Source organism: Hyperolius riggenbachi, chromosome 7 (genome assembly GCF_040937935.1).
Source record: "Hyperolius riggenbachi isolate aHypRig1 chromosome 7, aHypRig1.pri, whole genome shotgun sequence".
NCBI classification, from domain to species: Eukaryota; Metazoa; Chordata; class Amphibia; order Anura; family Hyperoliidae; genus Hyperolius; species Hyperolius riggenbachi.
In genome coordinates, this window is record NC_090652.1 from 26,995,985 (window position 1) to 27,008,296 (window position 12,312).

A 12,312-nucleotide genomic window follows, 5' to 3' on the forward strand; every position below is an offset into this window, starting at 1 on the left:
ATCGAAGCAGGCGGGGGGATGCCGCTGTACAGCGGCTATCATGTAGCGAGCCCTGGGCTCGCTACATGATTTTAAAAAAATAATAATTTAAAAAATAGTGCTGCGCTGCCCCCTGGCAGTTTCTAATAGACCGACAGGAGGGTTAAAAGGGAAAAATTCCTTCCCGACTCCAGATGGCAGTCAGATAAATCCCTGGATCAACTATTTCAGGAATTACTTCATAATTATAGCCGTGGATGCCCTTCAGTGCAAAGAAAGCCCCAAGCCAATTCAGGTATAGAGTTTGCCATAACTACTTCCTGAGGTAAGATATTCCAGATTTGAACCACTCTCACCGTGAAGCACCCTTTTCTAAATAGATGGCAAAAACGCTTTTCCTCCATATGCAGATCACGTCCCTTTGTTCGTTGTACAACCCTAAGGTAAAAAAAAACATCTACCAAGCTTTTGTGTTGCCCTCCGATGTACAGGGCAGTTTCTAGGCTAAAGTGCACCCAGGGCGAGGGTGTAAAAATTGCCCCCCGTGGAGCCAGGTATAGGTGTCAGCAGTATAGCTTAGCCAGGTCTAGTTGCACCCACTATAGGTAGCCAGTTATAGGTCCTACCAGTATAGGTAACCAAGCATAGGTAGCCAGTATAATTGCCTCAGTATAGGTTAGGCAGGTAGGTGCCTCCAGTATCTTAGCCAGTATAGTTGCTCTCAGTCCAGGTTAAATAGGTAGGTGCCCCCCGGTATAGGTTAGATAGATAGGTGCCCCCAGAATAGGTTAGCTAGGTAGGTGCCTCCAATATAGGTAGTGAGTATAGTTGCCACCAGTATAGGTTAAATAGTTAGGCACCCCCAGTATAGGTTAGCTAGGTAGGTGCTTGCAGTATAGGTTAGATAGGTAGGAGCTCCCTGTATAGGTTAGATAGGTAGGTGCCCACAGTATAGAATAGATAGGTAGGAGCCCCCAGTATAGGTTAGATAGGTAGGTGTCCATTCCATGTGCAGCCAGGCTGCCCATAGATGTTTATGGTGAACAGCTCGCCTATGAGGCCAACATCACTAACAATGAGTAGAGTGTACTGCATCGCATGTAATATATTGCATTAAGCTCTACTCATCGTGCGATAAGACTTTACACACATACTGTAATTATTGCACACACCCCATTGTTCAGGATGCCACTATCACTGTAATGGAAGGGAGACAGATGTACGAAAGGGCTGAGGGAGGTGGAGGAAGAAAGCTCCAGCTTGTTACTTTCTGTATTTACAGGAAACAGATTGTTACATTATATGGTGATGTGGAATGTGAGTTATGCTGCAGCTTGTAGTGACCTGACATAGGGAGCTGTGATATATACTACGCCTATATGGGATAAATATCAGACACACACTGAAGTAACCTGACATAGGGAGCTGTGATATAAGCTATGACTATATGGGGTAAATATCTGTGACAGAGATAACCTGCAGGGGGCGCTATTCACAGACACACTGAAGTAACCTGACATAGGGAGCTGTGATATATGCTATGCCTATATGGGGTAAATATCTGTGACAGAGATAGGCTGCAGGGGGCGCTGTGCACAGACACACACTGAAGTAACCTGACATAGGAAGCTGTGATATATGGTATGACTATATGGGGTAAATATCTGTGACAGAGATAACCTGCAGGGGGCGCTATTCACAGACACACTGAAGTAACCTGACATAGGGAGCTGTGTTATATGCTATGACTATATGGGTTAAGTATCTGTGACAGAGATAACCTGCAGGGGGCGCTATTCACAGACACACTGAAGTAACCTGACATAGGGAGCTGTGTTATATGCTATGCCTATATGGGGTAAATATCTGTGACAGAGATAACCTGCAGGGGGCGCTATTCACAGACACACTGAAGTAACCTGACATAGGGAACTGTGATATATGCTATGCCTATATGGGGTAAATATCTGTGACAGAGATAAGCTGCAGGGGGCGCTGTGCACAGACACACACTGAAGTAACCTGACATAGGAAGCTGTGATATATGCTATGACTATATGGGGTAAATATCTGTGACAGAGATAAGCTGCAGGGGGCGCTGTGCACAGACACACACTGAAGTAACCTGACATAGGGAGCTGTGATATATGCTATGACTATATGGGGTAAATATCTGTGACAGAGATAAGCTGTAGGGTGCGCTATTCACAGACGCACACTGAGGCCCCCTGTACAGAGTATTTCCATACACTGTTGGTGTGTTTTCACCAAATAAGAGTCTTCATTGGCAGTGGTGTAGCTAAGGAGCTGTGGGCCCCAATGCAAGTTTTACATTGGGCCCCCCAAGCACTCTATACATAACAAATGATACGGCGCACAAAAACCTGCCAATGGCAACTACAGTGTGAGAAGTGCAAGAAGGGGATGGGGAACAGTTTTTTAATGATTACCACTATTCAAAGTATCTATAGAAGTGATTATTATGAGTACAGGACCAATAGAGCGCTAATACTGCAAGGGCCCCGATGCGGTCGCAAGCTCTGCAACCCCTATTGCTACGCCCCTGTTCATTGGTCAGAGGACACCTATAGAGCTATGCCTGCATCATTGCTGTCTATTGTTCCTCTGTTCCCACCACACATCATCATTTACTAACCCATACAATACAGTGTGCCTTCAGGGCCAGGCCGAGGCAGAGGCGAGAGAGGCTCCAGCCTCAGGGCGCAGTGTAAGAGGGGCGCACAACTCACTCAGCTATCATTCCCCTATTGTGTTTGAAGCAGAGAGAAATAAGAAAAGGGGATACATGGCAGTGACTGCAAGCCAGATAACTAGAGATTAAGGTGTTAGGGGGCCCCGGGGAGCCTCTTAGTCTAATAGCAATCAGTGTGTGACGGCTGGGGTATGAGGGATGTAGGAGCGCACTTTGGTGTCTCAGCCTTGGGTGTTGGAGGACTTTGTCCCGCCTCTGTGTGCCTTCCTTGTAATACCTCACACACCTTAAAGGGCAACTGAAGAGAAAGGAATATGGAGGCTACAATATTAGCCCTGCTAATCCTCTTACTCCAATACTTTTAGTAATAGACCCTGAACAAGCATGCAGCAGATCAGGTGTTTATGACATCATTGTCAGATCTGACAAGATTAGTTGTATACTTGTTTCAAGTGTTATTCAGACACTGCTAAAGCCAAAAAGATCAGAAGGCCTGCCAGGCAACTGGTATTGTTTAAAAAGAAATAAATATGGCAGCCTCCATATCCCTCTGACTTCAGTTGCCCTTTAATCCACGCCTTCATTTTACATGTGGCATGAGTTCCCTGGTGCCTAGTGCTTCCCCTTCCCTCTCTAGGATATCTTCCCTGGAGTTTTTAGCACCTGCCTCCCTAATACAGCTTACTTGGCTTTGATTATTGGACCCCCTCTCTAATATAGCTTCTCTGGTGGTGTTAGTGGCCCCCCAACCTGTGCTCCCCAAACCCAGGTAAATAAATTTCAGAGTATAGCGTAGCTGGAAGCCATGCTTCTCTCACCTGCTCCACCAGACACCTCTGCAATCACTCACACCACTGCAATCACTTCCTTCACCATCCCTAGTGCCACTTTCTTTACTTCCTGCAGCATCCCCAGTGCCACTTCCTTCACTTCCTGCAACATACCCAGTGCCACTTCCTCAGAGGCGTCTGAGCCATTAGGCAGCTATAAATTCTTGCCTAGAGCGACAGGAGGAGGGAAGGGCGCTAATGCACTGAGTAGTGAGAGAAGAAATGCCTCTCAGCTCACTCAGGTATCAATTTACAAAGCAGCAGCAGCAGCGCATGACTCGACTCATAACTGATTTACTGACTGATTCATTCATTTCCTTCAGCTCAATGATTCAAAGAACCACAGTAATGAGAGTCAGTGAGAGAAGGCACTCATCCTAGTCAGGGATCCGAGTACAGCATCAGCTCCTGGGTCCTGAGATTCATTCAGTCCCTCTCTCTCTCTCTGCTACTGGTAACTAGAGATGGGCCGAACAGTTCGCCGGCGAACGGTTCCAGGCCAACTTCGAACTTTCCCGGAAGTTCGATTCGCCCCATAATGCTCTATGAGGGTCAACTTTGACCCTCTGCATCACAGTCAGCAGGCGCATTGTAGCCAATCCGGCTATACTAAGCCCTGGAGCCCCCCCCCCCTTTTATAAGGCAGGCTCCGGGGGCCTCACTCGTGAGCCTGCTAGAGACAGAATAGGGACAGCTGCTGCAGACTTGTTCTCCTAGGGACAGATTAGTCAGGCTCTTGCCTTCTTAGCTTGCTTAGCTGAATCTTATTGCTATAATAGCGCCCCAGAACAGCTCTTTTCAGAGCTCATCCTGCTCGTGTGATCATTTTTTTTTCCTGTGTTTGAAACTGACACTTGTGTTGTTTAGACAGCATTGCTAATTCATACTGTGTGTCTCACTGGCAGCAGCAGCAGCACATTCAGTGACTACTACCTGTGTGTGTGAGACACTTGTGTTGCTTAGACAGCATTGCTAATTCATAATGTGTGTGTCCCACTGTCAGCAGCCCACCAGCATTCAGCAACACATTCAGTGACACCTGTGTGTGTGACAGGGATCTGCACATTGTACTACCCACCCAGTACTGCATTTACCTACTACTAGTACCTGTTGTGTTTAGTTAACCCACCTCATCACTGCATACACCTACGTTTGTGTTGGGTGAACCCACCTCGCTGCACATAACTACCTTTTGTGTTGAGTGAACTTGCCTCACTGCATATAACTACCTTTTAAGTTGAGTGAACTCACCTCACTGCATATCTACCTTTTCTGTTGAGTGAACTCACCTCACTGCACCTTTGTGTTGAGTGAACTCAGCTGACTGCATCTAACTACCTGTTGTGTTCAGGCCATCACCTCACTGCATATACAGTATAACTACCTTTGGGTTGAGTGAACTCACCTCACTGCACATAGCTACCTTTTGTGTTCAGTGAACTCACCTCACTGCATATATAACTACCTTTGTGTTGAGTGAACTCAGCTAACTGCATTTAACTACCTTTTGTGTTCAGTGAAGTCACCTCACTGCATATATAACTACCTTTGGGTTGAGTGAACTCACCTCACTGCACATAGCTACCTGTTGTGTTCAGTGAACTCACTTCACTGCATATATAACTACCTTTTGGTTGAGTGAACTCACCTCACTGCATATGCCTGTGTAGTGGTAGCCGTTGCTCAGGCTCCACACTGGATTCCATCCCTCATTCCCCGGCCATTACCCGGGGTCACAAATGGCAGACTTGCCCGCCTTCATATGATTCTCGTGAAAGGAATGTGGTGTCATCTTTGCCCGCCATAACTGGTTCTCGTTAAAGGATTTAAAGTACATTCATTTCAAATACAGCAAGCCCTCGATAGTCCTCCTGTATTGTTATTTTTGGTCACTACCTCGGGGCGGGCGGGCGTGCACGCCTGCCTGCTGCCCTCCTTGGATGTGTAGTGGTAGCCGTTGCTCAGGCTCCACACCGGATTCCATCCCTCATTCCCCGGCCATTACCCGGGGTCACAATGCCAGACTTGTCCGCCTCCATAGGATTCTCATTGTAGCGGTACTGAACAAGTACACAGCAAGTAGAAAATGTAATTTAAAAACAAAACGTAAGCTTTTTAACAATGCCATGGAAAGTTGAGAAGGAAGTCACACATTACCTGACATCACTGAGTGAGGAAGAGCAATCTCGCCATGTTGCGCAGTAGTCCAGCATGGCCGTCACTACACAAACAGCTGTTTGCGGTGCGTTACACAGTGAGTTTGGTGTGTCAGTGTGAAGCAGTACTCTAATTACACTCCCTGATTGATGTATACACATGCAAGATGTTTTAAAGCACGTTAGGCCTGCAATTTAGCATTCAATGTCATCTCTGCCCTTAAAACGCTGTTTTGCATCACATCCAGATTTTTCTCTGGGACTTTGGGCATGTATCCCACTCCACCATGCCCCCCTCCAGGTGTTAGACCCCTTGAAACATCTTTTCCATCACTTTTGGGGCCAGCATAATTTTTTCTATTTTTCAAAGTTCGCATCCCCATTGAAGTCTATTGCGGTTCGCGAACTTTTCCGCGAACCGAACCTTCCGCGGAAGTTCGCAAACCTGGTTTGCGAACCTAAAATCGGAGGTTCGGCCCATCACTACTGGTAACTGCGTGGATGTAGAGACTGTGTAGCAGCCAGACATTGACTGCCCCCCAGGCCGCCTTTCATTCAGTGATTAATGGCCCATACTCACGGGCTACAATTGTCGCCGAACCGTCGCTCGTCGCTGCTGTCGCCAGGCGATTGGTGCGGTCAATTGCCTAGCGACAGTTGCCGCCGCAACTCCGCCGCAACTGTCGCTAGTCCGCGTGAGTATGCTGGGGGAAATCGATTCAAAATCAGTGTAGGCAGCCAATAGATCCCTCTTTGATCAGATCCGATCACAGAGGGATCTATCTGCTGGACGATCTGGTGGCAATCGACCAGTGTATGGCTGCCTTTAGGAAGATGTTGGCGCTATAAGAATCAATAATAATTCCACATTATTGTAGTCATCTTCTTAAACTCCTGTAACTTTAGTAAAGTAGGTGTTTAAAGCAAAGGGTAGACATAGACAGAAGTAAGGAGTGGAATGGATCAAACCAACAATTAGCCCAAAATACTTCAAAACAGCAGATGAATTAAACAATTCAAAAGTCCAATTGAAAAAAAAAACAAAAAAACAACAACACGGACTAAAGGGAAACTTAAAGAGAATCTGTATTGTTAAAATCGCACAAAAGTAAACATACCAGTGCGTTAGGGGACATCTCCTATTACCCTCTGTCACAATTTCGCCGCTCCTCGCCGCATTAAAAGTGGTTAAAAACAGTTTTATAAAGTTTGTTTATAAACAAACAAAATGGCCACCAAAACAGGAAGTAGGTTGATGTACAGTATGTCCACACATAGAAAATACATCCATACACAAGCAGGCTGTATACACCCTTCCTTTTGAATCTCAAGAGATCATTTGTGTGTTTCTTTCCCCCTTCTGCTCTCATGCACTGAAGTTTCAGGCTGCTCTTTTCTTCCTGCAAACAGCTTTGCCCTTGTCTGTAATTACTCAGTATGTGAAAGCCCAGCCAGCTCAGAGGACGATTTATCCAGCTTGTAAAAGATAAGAGAGAAGAGAGAAGCTGCTCTAATCTAAATAACACACAGGCAGTGTGCAGAGAGGGGCCTGGAAGTCCCCCTTCATAGCAGAACCACAACACTTAAGAACTTGGCAGCCTTCCAGACACAGGCCGACAAGTCTGACAGGGGAAAGATACATTGATTTATTACAGAGACTGTGATAGCAGAAAGAGCTGCAGTAAGGCAGAACACATTAGAATAGCTTTTGGAACTTGTAGGATGATAAAAAACAGGATGCAATTTTTGTTACGGAGTCTCTTTAAGTGAGAGGGCTATGGAGGCTTCCATATGTATTTACTTTTAAACAATACCAGTTGCCTGGCAGTTCTGTTGATCTCTTTGGCTGTAGTACTGTCTGAATCACACACCTGGCACACGAGCGCTGTAAAAACAGCGCAGGATATTTGGGCACAGCTGGCGCCACCATAGGCCATAATAGGAATTGCAGCTATATACAGTTCAATGAGTAATTTGGTCGCCGTCAAAAGACGGAGCACAAATTGCTACAAAAACCCAGCAATAGCTGGAAGCCGAATTACATAATTCCCCCACTATCCACGGCGGCCTGGAGGGGGAATAGCAATTAACGCAGGGTAAACCGTTTATCGGCTTCAAGCCCCCTGAACACCGATTTGCGATTCCGATTTTCCTTGGGTGCTATAAAAAAATACAGAAAAAAATGCAGCATTCAAAATCGCAAATTGGAATCACATGTAAAATCGTGTCAAAATCGCAAATCGGAATCGCAGGTAGTGTACAAGAGGCCTTACCCTGCGCCCAAATCTCTTAGCGGCTGATTGAAAGGCATGCCCTGAAACAAGCATACAGCTAAACTAGTGAGACTTCAGTCAGAGCACTTGATCTACATGCTTGTTTAGGGTCTATGGCTAAAAGTATTATAGATACAGGATCAGCAGGACAGGTAGGTAATCTGCATTGTTTAAAAGAAAATAAATATGTCAGCCTCCATATGTCTTTCACTTCACCCGCTTCAGGTTCCCATTTAAAGTTGTTAGAAGGTTACCTTGACGTGTGTTTAGGATGCAGGGACAGAGAGGAAGACAGGGTCTCTTGATCCAGATGTGGAGAAAGAACGCTCTGATCCAGTGGCAGCAAATTTCACAATAAGAAAATTAGATTGTCAGCTTTTCAGCTTTAGATGCAGGACTGTCAGTTGTAAACCTTAGAATATTATCGCTCCTTTTACAAATGAATTAGATGGTTGCTTTTTGCAACAGATTGCCAGCTCTTCAGGTTAGGATCCCGGCCGTTCACTGTTAAACCTGGGATTTCGATTAAAGTTTTCCTCTTTTTGTGACTTGAAACTCACGACAAAAACACACCTTTAAAAAAAAAGAAAAAGGAAACCTGAGATGTAAACAGCAGCTATCTATGATGAAAAGCTCCAAAACTCAGCAGTGCTGTGCCAAAGTCCATTGCTTCAAGGCACTCAAGATGAAAGTGTCAGCTCTTCAGATCAGTCTGTGCCAACCAAGGGCAGCTTTGACAGGCTTAGAGAGGTTCAGCAGCACCGCTGTCGGATAGAGCGGCAGCTCTGCAGAACACAGACTCTCCAGGCAGGTGCGCCGCCGACAAAATAACCTACCCGTCGAATCTTCCTACATTCACTGTCAAATGTATAGGCAGGAGGGATAGGATTAGGGTTAGGGAGGGGGAGGCTCTGGATGTCGGTGCGTGTCATTTTTCCACTCTAGGCTTTTATGGTGACGAGGGTGGGGGGGGGGGGGTGTCCTCCCTTCCTCAAATATCATAAAGAGAAAATGCTGCCCTTCCAGTTTTTGCATTAACCCTCCGCATGCCTCTGATAGAAGCTGAAGCCGCTTGAGGGAAGTTACAGACAATTTGGATAAAAGGTCATTGTGAGCCTGTTTGTCTGCCGTACTTCTCATGAGTTTCCTCTTTTTAGTAATTCTCAGAAAAACTGGGGAATTGCACCTCCATGGGATGCGAAGATAAGAGGGGAGGGAGGGGGCAGGATTTGTGCGTCTATCGGAAAAAGCTGCATGGAAATTTAGGCACCCAGTTATCCCGATAGAAAAATATAGATATTTAATGCCAATATTTTACAATAGCTAAGCCTACTCTCACCCAGATTGCCTAACCCTAACTGTCTCCCACCCACAAACTTCCTACTTGATACCTAACCCCAACCCTAGCCCTCCACACCCCCCCTCCCCCAACTTCCTACCTGATGCTTAACCTTAATCGCTCCTTCGCACCTAACCTTAAAGCGGACCCAAACCAAACATTTTTTTTAATTACAAATATTTAGTTGCACCACTCTGACACATACAAAGATAAATAAACACTCCTTCAAGCCTATGAGCATTTCAGTGCATGCTTTTCACCCTTCTCTTTTCATAACTAGGATTATACTGGGGTAGCCATTAGCAATTCCTCCATTGCCAGACATCACCTACTTCACCAGTTTGCCGGATTTTGTCCCGGCAATTTGAAAGGAAAGGGAGGGGTTCCTCCAATAAATGTAAAATATTTTATATTTATCATCATGCAGCTGAAAAAAGGCTGCTATTTATTATCATAATTTAAAAAATAGATTTTATTTCTGAAATCTTGTATTTTTAATTTGGGTCCACTTTAACCCCCCTGCCGCTAATCGCCGCCAACCCTACCGCAAACATGGGCACCCTATTGAAATATTGCAACTTGCGGCAGGGTTGGTGGTAATTGGCGGCAAGTCTAAATGGCAATGGTGGTATTGTAAAGTGTGAAAAAAGTGAGAAAATGATTATTAATATGCACTGACATCTGCCGCAATGTAAAGTGTTATCAGCAATCATCCCTAAATATTAGAAAGGGGAGGTAATAATGTAATGCCCCCCCCCCCCCCCCCCCCCCCCACTGCCTGACCCACCTTTCTAAAGGGGGAATTGTGGTCTGCCAGCCTGTGTATAGAGTCATACGTGGTTGTATTTGGCGTACTCTCCTCTACCCCTGATGGAGATGGTGCATGCTGGGGGGGGGGAGGGCTTTGGCACTGTACAGAGTTTATTGTCCTGTCACTTGTCCCTCAGAGGGGCTCACAATCTAGTCCCTACCAATTCTACTTACTCTAATGTTAGAATAAGGTGTCAAAATGGAATTAATGCTTGGGGGGGGGGGGGGGGGGGATAGGGGCAGGGAAACTGATGTGGAACAAATGACCATAAAGCTTCTGTAAGCAGCATCCACCATAACCTACCCTTCATAATACCCAACACTTATTCCGGCACCCAAACACCCACTATTTGTAGCCAATGGTCTACAAAAAGATGATCGGCTGAAACAATTACTCCCAACTGGCTACTATCCACATTTGGCACCCAACTCACCACCTGGGTGTCCAGTTACCAATAATTTACATTGGCGTCTGTAATGCTGAGTACACACGATGCAATTTACTGTCCGATTAAAGGGAATCGTACTATTAAATCCGTCTTGACCGATCTGCTCCAGTCATGTCCGATCTGCTCCTGTGATAACTTCAGAAAATCTATCCAGTTTTTGATCAGGAGCAGTTTAGACATGTACACTTTATGCAACTTCCTGTCAGATTACCCGTCAATCGGACGGGAACTTACAGCGTTTGTTCTCGGCATTGGACGCCTGCTGATCCTAGTGTCCAAATGACCTGATACGCCCATGCACACTCTCTGTGACACGCAATCCCAGGGCCGGGCCGAGGCAGAGGCGAGAGAGGCTCCAGCCTCAGGGCGCAGTGTAGGAGGGGCCAGGCCAAGGCGAGAGAGGCTCCAGCCTCAGGGCGCAGTGTAGGAGGGGGCGCACAACTCACTCAGCTATCATACCACTATTGTGTTGAAAGAAATAAGAAAAGGGGATACATGGCAGTGACTGCAAGCCAGATAACTAGAGATTAAGGTGTTGGAGGGGATTGGGGGCCCTGGGGCGCCTCTTTGTCTAATAGCAATCAGTGTGTGACAGATGGGGTGGGAGGGATGGAGGGGCGCACTTTGGTGTCTCAGCCTTGGGTGCTGGAGGACCTTGTCCCAGCTCTGCTCAATCCTGTGTATCTGTATTCCCCTACAATAGTGGGTCCGGTCTGACCTGTCCCTTGAGCAGGAGCTGCATACCTGGGCCTGGTGTCACCGGAGTCCGGTCTGTCCGGATACAGATGTGTGGGCCGTGTAGCAGCTGACTCAGAGAGGTAACTGCTAGTGTTGTTGGGACAGGCTGATGATGGGTGTCGTATGTCACACCTGACATTCCTTCCATCCAGGGGAGCCGGCAGCATCTTGTATGGGAGCGTAGGGGGCTCTCTCAGGTTGCAGGTCACATGGGTGACTCTGGAGGGTGTGACGGTGGCGGCAGCTCATGTTACCCGTATCGGTGGCTCTTTTATCACCTAGAGATAGGTTTCTTTAACCCTCTCCATACCAGCAGTCTCTGGCCCCTTAAAAGAACAACTATCATAGAAACTGTTTTTCTGGAAACCCCGCATACCTATAGAGCTTTTAGCCAGCAACACTAGAAAGCTTTTCAGAGGTCTCTCAGCTCAGCTGGCGGCTGCCGGAGAGATACGTAAAGAGCGCACTTCTCTTGCGCAGACTGGCAACGACTGGCAGAACTTACGGGACCCGGTATCGTGGGAGCGATCCGTGCGCATGGGGCTGAAGGAAGCCCCAGGTATGCATAAATCTTTCATCTTTGATCAGCTCTGGTTTCCTTTAAAGAGGAACTGCAGTGAAATTACCATTATGAATAAAATTGCTTGTTTACAATATTCATTATAGATTATTTAGTCAGTGTTTGCCCATTGTAAAAATTTTCTTCACCCTGATCTACATTCTAAAATGTTGGAAAAATATTTTATTGGCACAGTAACCATACACATATTACAACATCTGAAATGTATTACTGGTGGTGACATCCTGTCCTGTCAGGTGATCTGTACGGAATGTTTATTACGGAGAGTTCTAAGCACAGAGGGGGATACTGCTGGCAATTGGTAAAAGCCCACAATGCAACAAGGTTCACAGACAGCAAACTGTCAGGACCTTGGTCATGACATCACACTGTAGGAGGGGTTTCACCACAATATCAGCCACATAGACCCCCGTGATGATCTATTAGAGAAAAGGTAGATATTTCT

At 46.2% G+C, this 12,312-nt stretch overlaps 1 protein-coding gene across 4 annotated transcripts in view; it reads right to left on the bottom strand.

The window, feature by feature from the left end:
- Positions 1-12,312, bottom strand: part of LOC137524189 (gap junction beta-3 protein-like) — a 33,151-nt gene that overhangs the window by 4,049 nt on the left and 16,790 nt on the right. For 3 of the 4 annotated variants that reach the window (XM_068243779.1, XM_068243777.1, XM_068243778.1), the window contains exon 2: positions 8,206-8,524. The exons of the other annotated variant lie outside the window; for it this stretch is intronic. The gene's annotated coding sequence lies outside the window, so the exon portion shown is untranslated. The remainder of the gene's footprint in view (positions 1-8,205; positions 8,525-12,312) is intronic. 4 annotated transcript variants of the gene reach the window in all.